At 45.0% G+C, this 13,696-nt stretch overlaps 1 pseudogene; it reads left to right on the top strand.

Moving 5' to 3' along the window:
* Window positions 1-11,633, top strand: part of LOC117702185 (transcription intermediary factor 1-alpha-like) — a 57,890-nt pseudogene extending 46,257 nt beyond the window's left edge.
* The last annotated feature ends 2,063 nt before the right edge of the window (window positions 11,634-13,696 follow it).

Below are 13,696 nucleotides of genomic sequence, written 5' to 3'. Positions count from 1 at the left end.
GAAGGTCCCTATAGCCATCTGCACAGTTTGCAAGCCCCTCTGCCAAAGAACTCTTCTGTCCCCACACTTGCCTACTTAAGTATTCTGACTTTCTTAATCTTAACTTCTTCAGTTCCTTGAATTTAGCAAAGTTTCATTACGTCATATGTTTTTTTCAGCTTCCTGAGTCTTAGGAGCCTCCTTGTCCCTGTAGGAGAGACGGTCAGTTCTGAGGAAGTTAGCCACACAACAGTATCTGCTTGGAATAACAGAAAGGAGAGAACTTAATTAAAGTGTTCAGCAATGTTACCAAAAGTAATTTGCTTACAAATTTTAAGTGGAGGATCCTATTTTATACATGAATTTAGAATAAAATAAAAGACAAATGCATATGAATAAATTAGAAATGTTCTTGATATTGATGAAAGACACATGAATAGGTAATCAACACACAATAAAGGCAACCAGCAAAATAGATTAAACAAAACTTTCCTCTCTCTGGTTGTCAGAAGAGTCTAAACAGGATCTGGTTTCTTACTACTGAATTAGCCACAACTGGAATAGTGATGATAGCAGTGATGCAGATGTCAGCTGAACCCTTCCCTGGGTACTGCAGTGTCACTTGGCAAGACACTTCTGAAGGCACCATGGCAATAATCCTGAGACTCACGTTTATCTCCTATGGACTGCCAGACACTAGACAGATTCCCATATAATTTCTAATATTTCCAGAGTATAGCTTTCACTTGTTAATAGTATTCCACCTACTGGTCTGTATGCATATGTATATGAGTGCCACAGCATGCACGACAACAGTTCGTGGGAATCTAATCTCTCCTCCCATATGTGGATCCCAGGGATCTAGCTAAGGTTATCAGGATTGGCAGCAAGCAACTTTCCTCCTGAGCCAGCTCAGCAGTCTGAGCCTAGGTTCTTTATGGCAGCAGTACAGAATCTCTTGTTTATTGTCTCACATCTGAATCTGACTTTTACTTTCCCATGAATTGATGTCAGGTGGGACCAGGGATGCAGCTCAGGCTGTCGGCTTGCTGACTACTACCTACTTCTGAGCCACCCTCCATCCCCTTGAACTCCTATATTAGCCCCTCCTCTCCTGTAGTTTTCACTGGCTCTCCATCCTCTACCTACTCTATTAGCAAGAAGGACTTAAACATGTCTTCTTACTGGAACTTGAGGTTGGGAGATATCCTATCATTGAGAGACTTTCTCCCTGCCCAGAAGTCAGGAGTGCCATAACTGTAAACTTTGGTATAACAAAATAATTAAAAATATGCTTATGGTTTCATAGAATTTTATTGGATGGTCCTAGTTTTGGTGTAATTTAAGTGAACAGTTTGACAAGCTTGAATGCATAGATTATTAATTCACCTGTATATGTCTGTTTCCTTCTTTCCAGGGCCTGTTACTATGACTAGCGTCCATCCCCCAATACGTTCACCTAGTGCCTCCAGTTGGGAGCCGAGGAAGGTAAACAGATTTAACCATATTTATGAGTATAGTCTTTCCTCCGTATCCATAGAGAATCGGTTCCAGGACCTATCTGAGTGTACCAAAACCTGCAGACGTTCAGTCCTCTGTGATGGTACACAGTGTAACTCTAGTTGACCAGGAACTCACTTATATAGATGAGACTGGTCTCTTTACTTGTGATGATGCCCCTGCCTCTGTCTCAGAATGGAGAAGCAGTCTTTCGGTGTTCTCTTAGTGTTGTAATGATCAAACATTGGTTCTACTTACAAAGAAATTTTTACAGTTAAGCTCCTACTTTAAGTTATTATTTAGTTCTGCCTTCATTATGTTTGAAACTTACTCTAGATGTAAATCTTATTTTTTGTATCATTTGTATCATTTGAAAACAGCATTCTCTAGGAGGAAATTTGCCTGTAGTCCTCCTTAATAGCAGAGTGGCTAACAGTATAGGCTTCTGTTCAGCTGCCACCTTTGAGAAGCAGAAGCCGCCAGGCAGTGGTGGCGCACGCCTTTAATCCCAGCACTTGGGAGGCAGAGGCAGGAGGATTTCTGAGTTCGAGGCCAGCCTGGTCTACAGAGAGTTCCAGGACAGCCAGGGCTACACAGAGAAACCCTGTCTCAAAAAACAAAAAAAAAAAAAAAAAAAAAAAAAAAAAAGCAGAAGCCAACAAGTGATACTCTAGTGTCTTAGCACAGACTATGCATGGAAGTCTAGATTTCCTGTTGTTACTAACTAGACAGGAAATTGGGAAAGACTAAAAAATGTTAGTTCTAAGACACCAAATCTAAGGCTCTAAAATAGAACCTTAGAATAGTCCAGTCATTTAGGTATAAATCAGGTTTTACTAAATTTCAGCTCCAAGATAAATCTGTGTGAAAGGTTAGTACGTAGGGCCTTTCTGTCCTCGAGGAAAGGAGTGCTACATTCCACAAACTGAACCTTCACATCATTCTCTGCTGATAGAAAAACGGTTACTATCGTGAAGTGACAGTATTCCAGAATGTTTTGCAGTTTACTGCTTCTAGGTTGTCTGATTTTGTCTCCCTCTCTGTCTTTCTCCCTCACAGCTCTGGCTCTTCCAGCAAACCAGCAGGAGCTGACTCTACTCACAAGGTCCCAGTAGTCATGTTGGAGCCAATTAGAATAAAACAAGAAAACAGTGGACCACCTGAAAATTATGATTTTCCTGTTGTTATAGTAAAACAAGAATCAGATGAAGACTCTAGACCTCAAAATGTAATTATACCAGCACTTGCAGTACTAATTCCATTTAGGAGGCAAGAAAAGGATTTTCTAAATTGAGTTTCCCTCCTCTTATGACTCCAGACTGTGTCAAGTTGATATAAAACTAGCCAGCACAGTGTCTGATGTGTGATTTGAATTAGTAGCTACAATAAACCATCTTTACTGCTCACTTAGTCTTTAATTGTTGTAGCCATCGGGAGATTAAAGGGTCCCCTTCAGAACATGCATATATACATAAATGATATTGCCCTCTCTTTGGTTACAGACTAACTATCCAAGAAGCATACTTACCTCCCTCCTCCTAAATAGTAATCAGAGCTCCGCTTCTGAGGAAACCGTATTACGATCTGATGCGCCTGATAGTACAGGAGATCAACCTGGACTTCATCAAGAAAATTCCTCAAATGGAAAGTCTGAGTGGCCGGATGCCTCCCAGAAGTCCCCTGTGCATGTCGGAGAGACAAGGAAGGAGGACGACCCCAATGAAGACTGGTGTGCTGTTTGTCAAAATGGTGGGGAACTCCTGTGCTGTGAGAAATGTCCTAAAGTATTCCATCTTACATGTCATGTGCCCACATTGACAAACTTCCCGAGGTAAACAGTACGTCTGTCTAAAGTATGAAACAGGGTTAGGAGTGCTAGAGCTTCTTAGCTGGCATGTGCGTGCCCAGGGGACTGTATATAAAAGGACAGTGTTCCAGAGCAAAGGGGGTGTAATTGGACAGGAATGACGTGGGAGGGGTAGGGGAGGGGATACAACTGGACAGGAATGATGTGGAGCGGGAGAGGGGATACAACTGGACAGGAATGATGTGGAGCGGAGGAGGGGATACAACTGGACGGGAATGACGTGGAGCGGGAGAGGGGATACAACTGGACAGGAATGACACAGAGTGGGAAGGGAAGGCAGAGAAGGGATTTTTTAAATCTAACAGTTGTAATGAACTTTTGACAATTGTTATGAAGATTTAAATTCCATTTGGCACAAGTGTGTGCTCTAAAGTCCCTACAATTTCCTGTTCTCTGCTTTCTAGTCTTTATGCTTGTCAGAAAGCTCATCGGTTAAGATAAACAGTCATAGGCTCTCTCTGGGCCCTTGTGGCACACACCTGTAACCAAGCATGGAGGAGATAGAGGGAGGGTCACAAGTGTGATGTTTACTCAGACATTGATGTTAACTTCTTAGACCTTTGCATCAAATATCTGCTATTTCTTCTCTATACTGCCTTGTGCCTAGTAGTATGTGATAAATAGGCAAAGGATAAAAACCATTCCAAAGAAACTACTCATAGGTGGCCTGCAGGGGGTGGGAACATGGTGGGGAGATCTGACATCCTCAGAACTGAAAGGTACATTATCCCAACAGTGGAGAATGGATTTGTACTTTCTGCCGAGACTTATCTAAGCCAGAAGTTGAATATGATTGTGATGCTCCCAGTCACCACTCAGATAAAAGGAAAAGTGAAGGCCTTACTAAATTAACTCCAATAGATAAAAGGGTAAGTTTTAACATTTCCACGCTAGAGTATTAGGACATGTTTTGTTACATGCATTGATTTTAAACTGAATTCTTTCACCTTTAAGTCTGTCTGTCTCTCTCTCTCTCTCTCTCTCTCTCTCTCTCTCTCTCTCTCTTTCTCTCTCTCCCTCTGTACTCAGAAGAATCTGTAGTAAGCTATAGTGTGTGTGCGCGCGCGCGCGTGTGCGTGTGTGTGTGTGTGTGTGTGTGTGTGTGTGTGTGTGTGTACACTTGTGTGTGAGCTTTCATCCATGCATCTACGTATAGATGCATGGTTGCATCTGGTCTAGACCAGAGGTTATCCTAACATATCTTCTTCCTCCTTTGCTTTTCACCTTACTTTTGAGACAGGTCCTGTCACTGAACCTGGAGCTCACTGGGCTAGAGTGGCTTAGCTAGCAAGTACCTGATATTCACTTGTTTCCCCATTCTCCCTCCCGTCAGTTACAGGTGGATGCTGATGCTACCATGCTTGGCTTCTTTGCTTAGATTATACGGATCCAAATCCAGGTGCATAGAAAAAGCACTTGACCCACTGAACTTTTTAATAAAAAAGAAAACTATATTAACTAGGCATTTAAAATCCTATATTTGAGCAGAGTAAACTGTATATCCCTTATAGATAGAGCTGGCCTTTGGGTTGGGAGGGATAGTGTTAGGGAGGGAGGGAGGGAGAGAGAGAGAGAGGAGGGAGGGAGGGAGGAGAGAGGGAGGGAGGGGAAGAAGCTGCCTAGGCAGTCAGCCCTAAATTTCCACCTCTCTGCTGCTGGGATTGCAAGTATACATCAGGGTACCTAGCTTCCTTACCTTCCGTCTCAGAATTTAACCCAGGTGCTCCCTACTTTACTGACTGAACCGTCTCTTCAGTCCACCTAAATCTTGGCTATTTTTGGCAGGGCCAAGAAGAGAGAAGGACTCACTGTGTAGCCCAGGCTAGCCTAACTCTCTGGGTAACATACTGGTCTTGAATGAACAGCATTCCACTTGGCTCTGCATTCCAAGTACATGCCCAGCCTTGTTCTGTGTTTCTGATTTTTTGTTTTATTTGTTATTGTTAGTTTTGTTTTGTTTCTTTGAGACAGCGTATCACTGTTAGTCTAGTCATCAAACAGCAATCCTCCTGCCTCAGCTTTCCAAGTTCTGGATTATAGGAATGGGCCACCATGCATAGCTTTAGTCTGAGCTTTTAAATTTGTTTACCTTAATTTCTTTCTGTCTTGTTTCATTTTTATCACTGGTTTTCAGAATCTTTTTGAGAATTGACAGATTTACTTTTTGATTTAATGTTCTTGGAAAGAATTCCATACTTTGACCACATGAAATTTTATTTAACATTTAGGGGTGTGTGGGTGTGGGTGGGTGGGTGTGTATTTGTTTTTTGGTTGTTGTTTTTCGAGACAGGGTTTCTCTGTGTGTAGAAACTTCCAGGCTGTCCTGGAACTCACTCTGTAGACCAGGTTGGCCTCGAACTCAGAAATCTACCTGCCTCTGCCTCCCAAGTGCTGGGATTAAAGGCGTGTGCCACCACCGCCCGGCTTTAGGTATGATTTTTTATTACTAAAAAATTTATCAAAATATATTTTTAGAAAAGAAACTATGAAAATTGACATCTAAGATGTGCTAGTGCACTGTATGTTCCCTGGGAGGCAGGCGCTCCCTGGTGGTGAGGGGCGGAAGTAGCAGAACTCACAACAGGACACTTCTGTTTGTAAGAGAGAAAAGAGAGCTCTTACCAGGGAAAAGGCTGTAGCACTACATTTATTAATAAGTGTGTGAGCTTCCGCCAGTGACTGCTGATTCACACAGCAGAGACTGGAGTGACGGGGTAATGGGGAGGCACTCACCTTGACGAACAAATGTGTATTCCCTAGTGTGATTGGCTTATTCACCCAATTACAGGGACTCTCAGATCCATACCCCTAAGTTGTTACTAATTCAGATGGCAAGCAAAACCAAAGATTCAGTGTCCTTACTGATTCCCTGGGCTTTAATTTTTCATTTGAGACCTGTGAATTCTTTCAGAAAATAAGCTTATGACTTCATTCTCATTTGTATTTTCATTAGAAATGTGAACGCCTGCTTCTGTTTCTTTACTGCCATGAAATGAGCCTGGCTTTCCAAGACCCTGTCCCTCTAACTGTAAGTATTAACGCGATGTGTAGTGTTAACATGATGGGAGAATTTTTAAATTTTATTATGAGAACTAATTTCTTTATTTCTTTCTTATTTCAATAGTTTCTTATATCTAATCCAAATCTTTTTGTGATCAGTCCTTTGGGGGAGTCTGAACAGGTGTGTGTGTGTCTGTGTGTGTGTGTGTCTGTGTGTGTGTGTGTTTGTGAGAGGATCACAGACTTAAGAGAACTCTCTGCTAGTTCTCCAGTAATCCCCCGGAATCTGCCTGTCTCTGTCTCCCCAGAGCTAGGATTATCAGAGTGTGCTGCCATGCCTGGCTTTTACATAGGTTTGCAGAGGTGCTTGTGGTCAAACTCATGTCCTCATACACCACTAACACTTTGCTGACTGAGCCGTCTTCCCAGACTCCTAATCCAAATCTTGAACACACACACCCCCCTCACTATGCTCCTGCATACTCTTCTCCCACTGGTTCCCTTTCTCTCACGCTTTCTGATGTACACATGTGCATGAGTAAGTGCTTTAAATCTAAGTTCCATATAAGATAGAAGACTGAATCTGTCTTTGACTTCCCACATTGCTCGCTCGGTCTTGTTTCCTCAACAGCACTGCTCTTGCTCCCTTCACACAGACCCACTGTGCTTGCATGTCTGTACAGCATTTCTCCTTCTGAGTTGCTTAGTTCACTTAGCGTGATGGTCTCAAGCTTCATTCCTGTTCCTACAAAGGAGCTGATTTCACTAAACAGATAAATGCATGTTAGTGGCAATTGGCTGATAATGTCTATTTATTTCTTGGGTATCCTTCTCATCCTGCCCAGTTTACTTTTATATTGGGATGTTTTTTATGTTTTCTGTATCTTAGAAGGCTTATATGGCATGAGTTGTTGGGGACAATAGCCACTTTTTTTTTTTTTTTAAATAAAGATCTCTCTAGTTTATAGGTCTAGACTTATAAAAACTAAGTAGAATTTAATTATGGAAAAAAGCTGAGAATCATTCAGATAGATAGATAGATAGATAGATAATAAAATGTACATATATGATATATATATATATATCAAATAGATGAAAGCGATCTATACTGAAAGTATGATATGACTTTGATACCTATAGAATACTAGAAAGAAGCCCATTCTTAAAATATTTTCTCCATCTGTAATGTATGAAAGTTCTTTCTGAAATTGAATAAACTTTGTTTTAGTTTTCTTTACTGTTGTGGTTGGGTTGGGTTGGGTTGGGTTGGGTTGGGTTTTCTAAGACAGAATCTCATGTATCTCAGGTTGGCCTCAAACAGTCTAGAGGGAAATGACTTTGAGCTTCCTGACCTCCTATCTCCACCTTCTAGTGACATTTACACTTATGGTTTGTTGGGTCTTAAAAATTAATGTAAACTAGAAAAAAGAAAACTCATAAATAATTTAGCTCAAGACAGTCAATTTTATGGTATAAAATATTACAGTTAAATAATTGTTATTGTTTACTGTGAATATATAGCTCATTGTGTAGCACTGGCTGGCCTGGAAGCCATTCTGTAGACCATGCTGGCCTTGAACCTGCAGGGATCCTCCTGCACCAGCAGTCCAGTTCTGATATTTAGGTTTTTATATTTAAGTTTTTAGAAGTAAGAGTTTTCTAAGGGCACTGCAGATTAAACCCATACATGCACGCACGCACGCACGCACGCACGCACGCACGCAGCTACTAAGCTATAGCTCCAGTCCAAAAAAGGAAATAAGAACTTCAGGGAAAAGTAGCTTTCATACCCAAAAGGAGCAGGGTAGAGAAGATGGAAGTTCGTGCCAATATGTACCTAAAAATATAACCCAAAATTGTTGCTTTTTATGCTTCTGACTTACATTTCTATTAACAGTACCAGCAGTTAACCACAAGTTAACACCTTTGTCTTGATAAATAAAGGGTTTCATAAAAATCACCTCATTAATTCTCTGAAATTGCCAAGATTATTGATCTGGAATATACCCAGATTTTCAGCAGGTTTAAATCATGTTGTAGGATCATTCTCGTGAGTATCAAAGCTGAGAATCCAGCTTTTCTCTACGGGGAATAGTACAAGACAAAATCCTGTTGATCCATCCTTTTAAAATTGGTATGTTTGCTTGTTTTAGAAACAGGGTCTTATTCTCTAGCCTTTGCTGGCCTGGCTGCACTCACTGTCTAGATCGGACTGTCAAGTAGATATGGAAGTCATAGAGATCCCACTGCCTCTGCCTCCCAGTGCTGGCACTAAAGACTCACACCAGCACATCAAATATCCAAGATAATGTTGCTGGGTAGAGCAGTCGTGCTTTACAAATACTCACTTATTCTTTTGTTTCCTTTCTTTTTTTCAACTCCTGACTAACCTGGAATTCCTATGTAGATCAGGCTAGTCTCCAACTCATAGATCTCCTTTCTTCTCCCTCCCAGGCATTGCGATTAAAGGTGTGTGCCACCATACCAGCTTAGTAATTATTTTTTATTTAACAGTGAAGAGGGAGCACATAGGAGCTTTAAAGGAAAACACTACGTAGTGTTTGATGGCCTGGAGCTCCTTTTTCCATTACAATTCATTGTTAACTAGGTCACATAGTAATTCTAGTCTTAAAATCCATTGTTAACTAGGTCACATAGTAATTCTGTTCCTAGTTTTCTGAATAACCTCCATACTGATTACCATCATGGCTGAATTGACTTACATTCCCACCAGTAGTATATAATGGTTCCATTTTCCCCCTAATCCTCATCAACATTTACCGTGTGTGTGTGTGTGTGTGTGTGTGTGTGTGTGTGTGTGTGTGTGTGTGTGTGTGTGTGTTTTCATCCCTTAATGGTAGCCATTCTGGCTGGCATAAGATAGAATCTCAATGTAATTTCAGTTTTCGTTTTCCTGATAACTAACATTAATACACATTTTTTCCGTAATGCTTATTGGCCATTTATACTTTAATCTCTTCTGGTTTAAATGTTCATAGGACACTGTACAGTGAAGATATTTGCACATTCAAATTTATTATAGCACTGTGCACAGTAGCTAATAGAATAAGCCTAGCTGTTCATCAGAAGATAGTTAGATTTAAAAAGTACTATGTATTGCTGAGTGGTAGTGGCATGTGCCTTTAAATCCCAGCACTTAGGAGGCCAAAGGAGGTAGATCTTCAAGTTTAAGGCCAGCCTGTTCTACAGCGCTACATACAAAGAAACTCTGTCTTGACAAACAACAGAACAAAGTTATATATGCATAACGGACTTTTAGTCAGCCATAAAGACTGAAATTATGTTGTTTTCTAAAAAATAAGATATGTAGAGATAATTCTATGAATGCAGAAAGGTATTGCATATTTTCTCTCAAGTATGAGTCTGCTGGTATTTTTATATATATGCATGCCTTGGAATTGGGGAGGGAAGACCTTTGGTATAAGTCTTGATACACATAATTATCTGTATGATACCCAACATTATATACAGTAAATATATACCAGAATAAAATGTTAAGTTTTTAGAAAAAGTGACACAAACCTGTGTGAAAACATACTTGTAAATGTTTGTTTCTTTGATTTTGTTTTTCATCAATGACAAACTAACATGAAGAAAAATAGCATATACTATAGGACCGGGTGCAATTTACTTATTTATATTATAATAACTCATTTGTTTTATAAGGTGCCTGATTATTATAAAATAATTAAAAACCCAATGGACTTGTCAACCATCAAGAAAAGACTTCAGGAGGATTATTGCATGTATACAAAGCCTGAAGATTTTGTAGCTGATTTTAGATTGATCTTTCAAAACTGTGCTGAATTCAATGAGGTGAGATGGGGCGAGGCCACAGCAATGTGGAGAGTGATCTTAACCAGACAGCTTGCCAGCAGTGAGGTCCCAAGATGTCTGTCCTAGAGTAAGTGTGCAGTGTCTCGTGTACCAGGGTGGGGCAGAGCTTGCTAGAAGGCTTATCCACACTGAGTTTGCAAAGTTTTATATGTGGTAAGTGCAAATACAAGCTGGCCTGAGGCTGAGGTAGTTTAGAGTAAGGATTCCCCATTCCTTCCTTTTATTTGCAGGCTATGCACTTTGACTTCTGAATTTATCTTGAAATAGTAAGGATGTACTAAACAGTTCTCATTTAAATATCTTCTTGTGTCACTTTATGTAAACTGTGTCTTTTCTGTTCTGTTTGTTCTTTGTTTTTCATCCTACCCATGATATCTTGTCACCTTGCTGATGTGACCCATCCCTATTGTCACCACTCCTTCTGGAAGGACTTAGTAAAAAGCATAGCCCCAGACTAGTGTTTGTTTATATTAGTGACATTCCCTAAGTACTTGCCCAACAGTTTCAGTTGTGTGCCAAATAGGAACAGGATTGTGAAAGATTATTTTGATTAATAAATTAAAACGTGGGTCTTTTGGGTGTTAATTCCTACCTTTATTTTTATCCCACAGCCTGATTCTGAAGTAGCCAATGCTGGTATAAAACTTGAAAGCTATTTGAAGAACTTCTAAAGAATCTTTATCCAGAAAAAAGATTTCCTAAGCTAGAATTCAGGCCTGAAGCAGAAGACTGTAAGTTCAGTGACGACTCAGATGATGACTTTGTACAGCCCCGGAAGAAGCGCCTCAAGAGCTCGGAGGACCGCCAGCTGCTTAAGTAAAGCACTGCTGGCCCAGTGCACTATTGTGCTAGAGATTTTTTTTTTTTTTTTAAATTAAAGAAAGCAAAAGCCTTGTCAGTGATCTAAGATCACAACAGAGCAGGGTTTGTGAGATCTCTGGTCTGTTTTCTGTTTCCTGGACTGTGATTTCTTTAATAACCTATTTCTTTAACCTCTTGTCATTGATAATAAAAAGAAGAAGAAGAAGAAAGGAAATGTGTATAAGAATAAAAGAAGAAAGAAAAAGTAGAAAAAGAAGAAACAGCAAAGAAGGAAAAGACATTCTTCCCACTTGTTGGATTTCCTACAGCAGCCTGGAGTAAGAGCTACAATAGAGAGAAATAGAGTTTGAAGTAAGTTGAGATTTTAGTGTGACTTGGATGTGTGCTAATCCATTTTTAGACGGTTACTTTCATTACCCTTTAATTATGGCCAACTGTAAGGAGATAGGTTTACTGTTCTTAAAAGAAGTCCTCCCCAAACGTGAGTGGGAAGCAGAGTTCTTTCCCAGGCTGCCTGCCAGAAAAGGTGTAGACAGATGCTATTAAGACACCAAATAGTGTCCATGTAAGATGGCAAATGCATTAAAAAAAAATCAGGAAACGAAAATGTTTGGTTATTGTTTTGTTTTATCTTGTCAGAGATGCTGGGCATAGCAGGTCTTCAGGGCCATTCTTTCATGTATTGCTAGATCAGCCTTTTGTTCAGCTTCCTTGAGGGAAGTAAGTATGAGTGTTACATGTTGCTGTTTGATCCGCCTCCCCCAACCCCCCACTCTACCCCTTACTTTGCAGAGCTGGTACAGCAAGACTAGTGGCTTTTCTTTCCTTGGGGGAGGCAGGTTGAGGTGGTTGGGTTTTTTGAGACAGTATTTCTGTAGTCCTGGCTGTGCTGGAATTCACTCTGTAAACCAGGCTGGCCTCAAACAGAGACCTGCCTCTGAGTGCTGGGATTAAAAGTGTGAGCCTTAATAGAATCACCAAATATACAGTACAATAGGGTATACCAGTATTTGAAGATTTCTTCATCTTATACTCTGGGGCTGCCCTGTTCAAGTTCCCTGAATGGTCTTTCATCTGTCTTTCTCATTTCAAGTGAGCGGCTATTGTCGACTTGGGATGAGATTAGTTTGGGGGGAGGGGTATAAGCAGAAAAAAAAATTCTGTGAACTATTCTTTGTTGACTTCTGTTTGCTTGATTTCTTTTAACAGAACTTCATATTTCATCTTTGATCTGCCTTAATTCAGAATTTAATTTCTTTGGGAGAAAAAGAAAAAAGATTTATTCCTTTTGCTTGTTGGTGGGGTTTTTTGGGGTGGAGGAGAGGACAGGTTCAGATGAACAAAGCACCAAATGAGATTAAGGTAGAATAAAATCATTATGTACTGTTGTACTAGCCCATATTTGACAAAATACAGGAACAGTTTTAGTTTGCCATAGTAAACTTTTAGTATTAAAGCATTTTAAATGTTTTGACTCAAGAATTTTTTTTCTTTAGATTGACAGAATAAACACAGCTGACCTGAGGATTTATTTGGTTGCATTGGGGGGGGGGGGGGGGGGGGGGGGGTGGGGGGGGGGGGGGGGGGGGGGGGGGGGGGGGGGGGGGGGGGGGGGGGGGGGGGGGGGGGGGGGGGGTGGGGGGGGGGGGGGGGGGGGGGGGGGGGGGGGGGGGGGGGGGGGGGGGGGGGGGGGGGGGGGGGGGGGGGGGGGGGGGGGGGGGGGGGGTGGGGGGGGGGGGGGGGGGGGGGGGGGGGGGGGGGGGGGGGGGGGGGGGGGGGGGGGGGGGGGGGGGGGGGGGGGGGGGGGGGGGGGGGGGGGGGGGGGGGGGGGGGGGGGGGGGGGGGGGGGGGGGGGGGGGGGGGGGGGGGGGGGGGGGGGGGGGGGGGGGGGGGGGGGGGGGGGGGGGGGGGGGGGGGGGGGGGGGGGGGGGGGGGGGTGGGGGGGGGGGGGGGGGGGGGGGGGGGTGGGGGGGGGGGGGGGGGGGGGGGGGGGGGGGGGGGGGTGGGGGGGGGGGGGGGGGGGGGGGGGGGGGGGGGGGGGGGGGGGGGGGGGGGGGGGGGGGGGGGGGGGGGGGGGGGGGGGGGGGGGGGGGGGGGGGGGGGGGTGGGGGGGGGGGGGGGGGGGGGGGGGGGGGGGGGGGGGGGGGGTGGGGGGGGGGGGGGGGGGGGGGGGGGGGGGGGGGGGGGGGGGGGGGGGGGGGGGGGGGGGGGGGGGGGGGGGGGGGGGGGGGGGGGGGGGGGGGGGGGGGGTGGGGGGGGGGGGGGGGGGGGGGGGGGGGGGGGGGGGGGGGGGGGGGGGGGGGGGGGGGGGGGGGGGGGGGGGGGGGGGGGGGGGGGGGGGGGGGGGGGGGGGGGGGGGGGGGGGGGGGGGGGGGGGGGGGGGGGGGGGGGGGGGGGGGGGGGGGGGGGGGGGGGGGGGGGGGGGGGGGGGGGGGGGGGGGGGGGGGGGGGGGGGGGGGGGGGGGGGGGGGGGGGGGGGGGGGGGGGGGTGGGGGGGGGGGGGGGGGGGGGGGGGGGGGGGGGGGGGGGGGGGGGGGGGGGGGGGGGGGGGGTGGGGGGGGGGGGGGGGGGGGGGGGGGGGGGGGGGGGGGGGGGGGGGGGGGGGGGGGGGGGGGGGGGGGGGGGGGGGGGGGGGGGGGGGGGGGGGGGGGGGGGGGGGGGGGTGGGGGG

The sequence above is a fragment of the Arvicanthis niloticus genome, unplaced genomic scaffold (genome assembly GCF_011762505.2).
Source record: "Arvicanthis niloticus isolate mArvNil1 unplaced genomic scaffold, mArvNil1.pat.X pat_scaffold_548_arrow_ctg1, whole genome shotgun sequence".
Classification (NCBI taxonomy): Eukaryota; Metazoa; Chordata; class Mammalia; order Rodentia; family Muridae; genus Arvicanthis; species Arvicanthis niloticus.
Note: the sequence above shows the minus strand (reverse complement) of the source record. Positions and strands in the feature narration are given on the sequence as shown.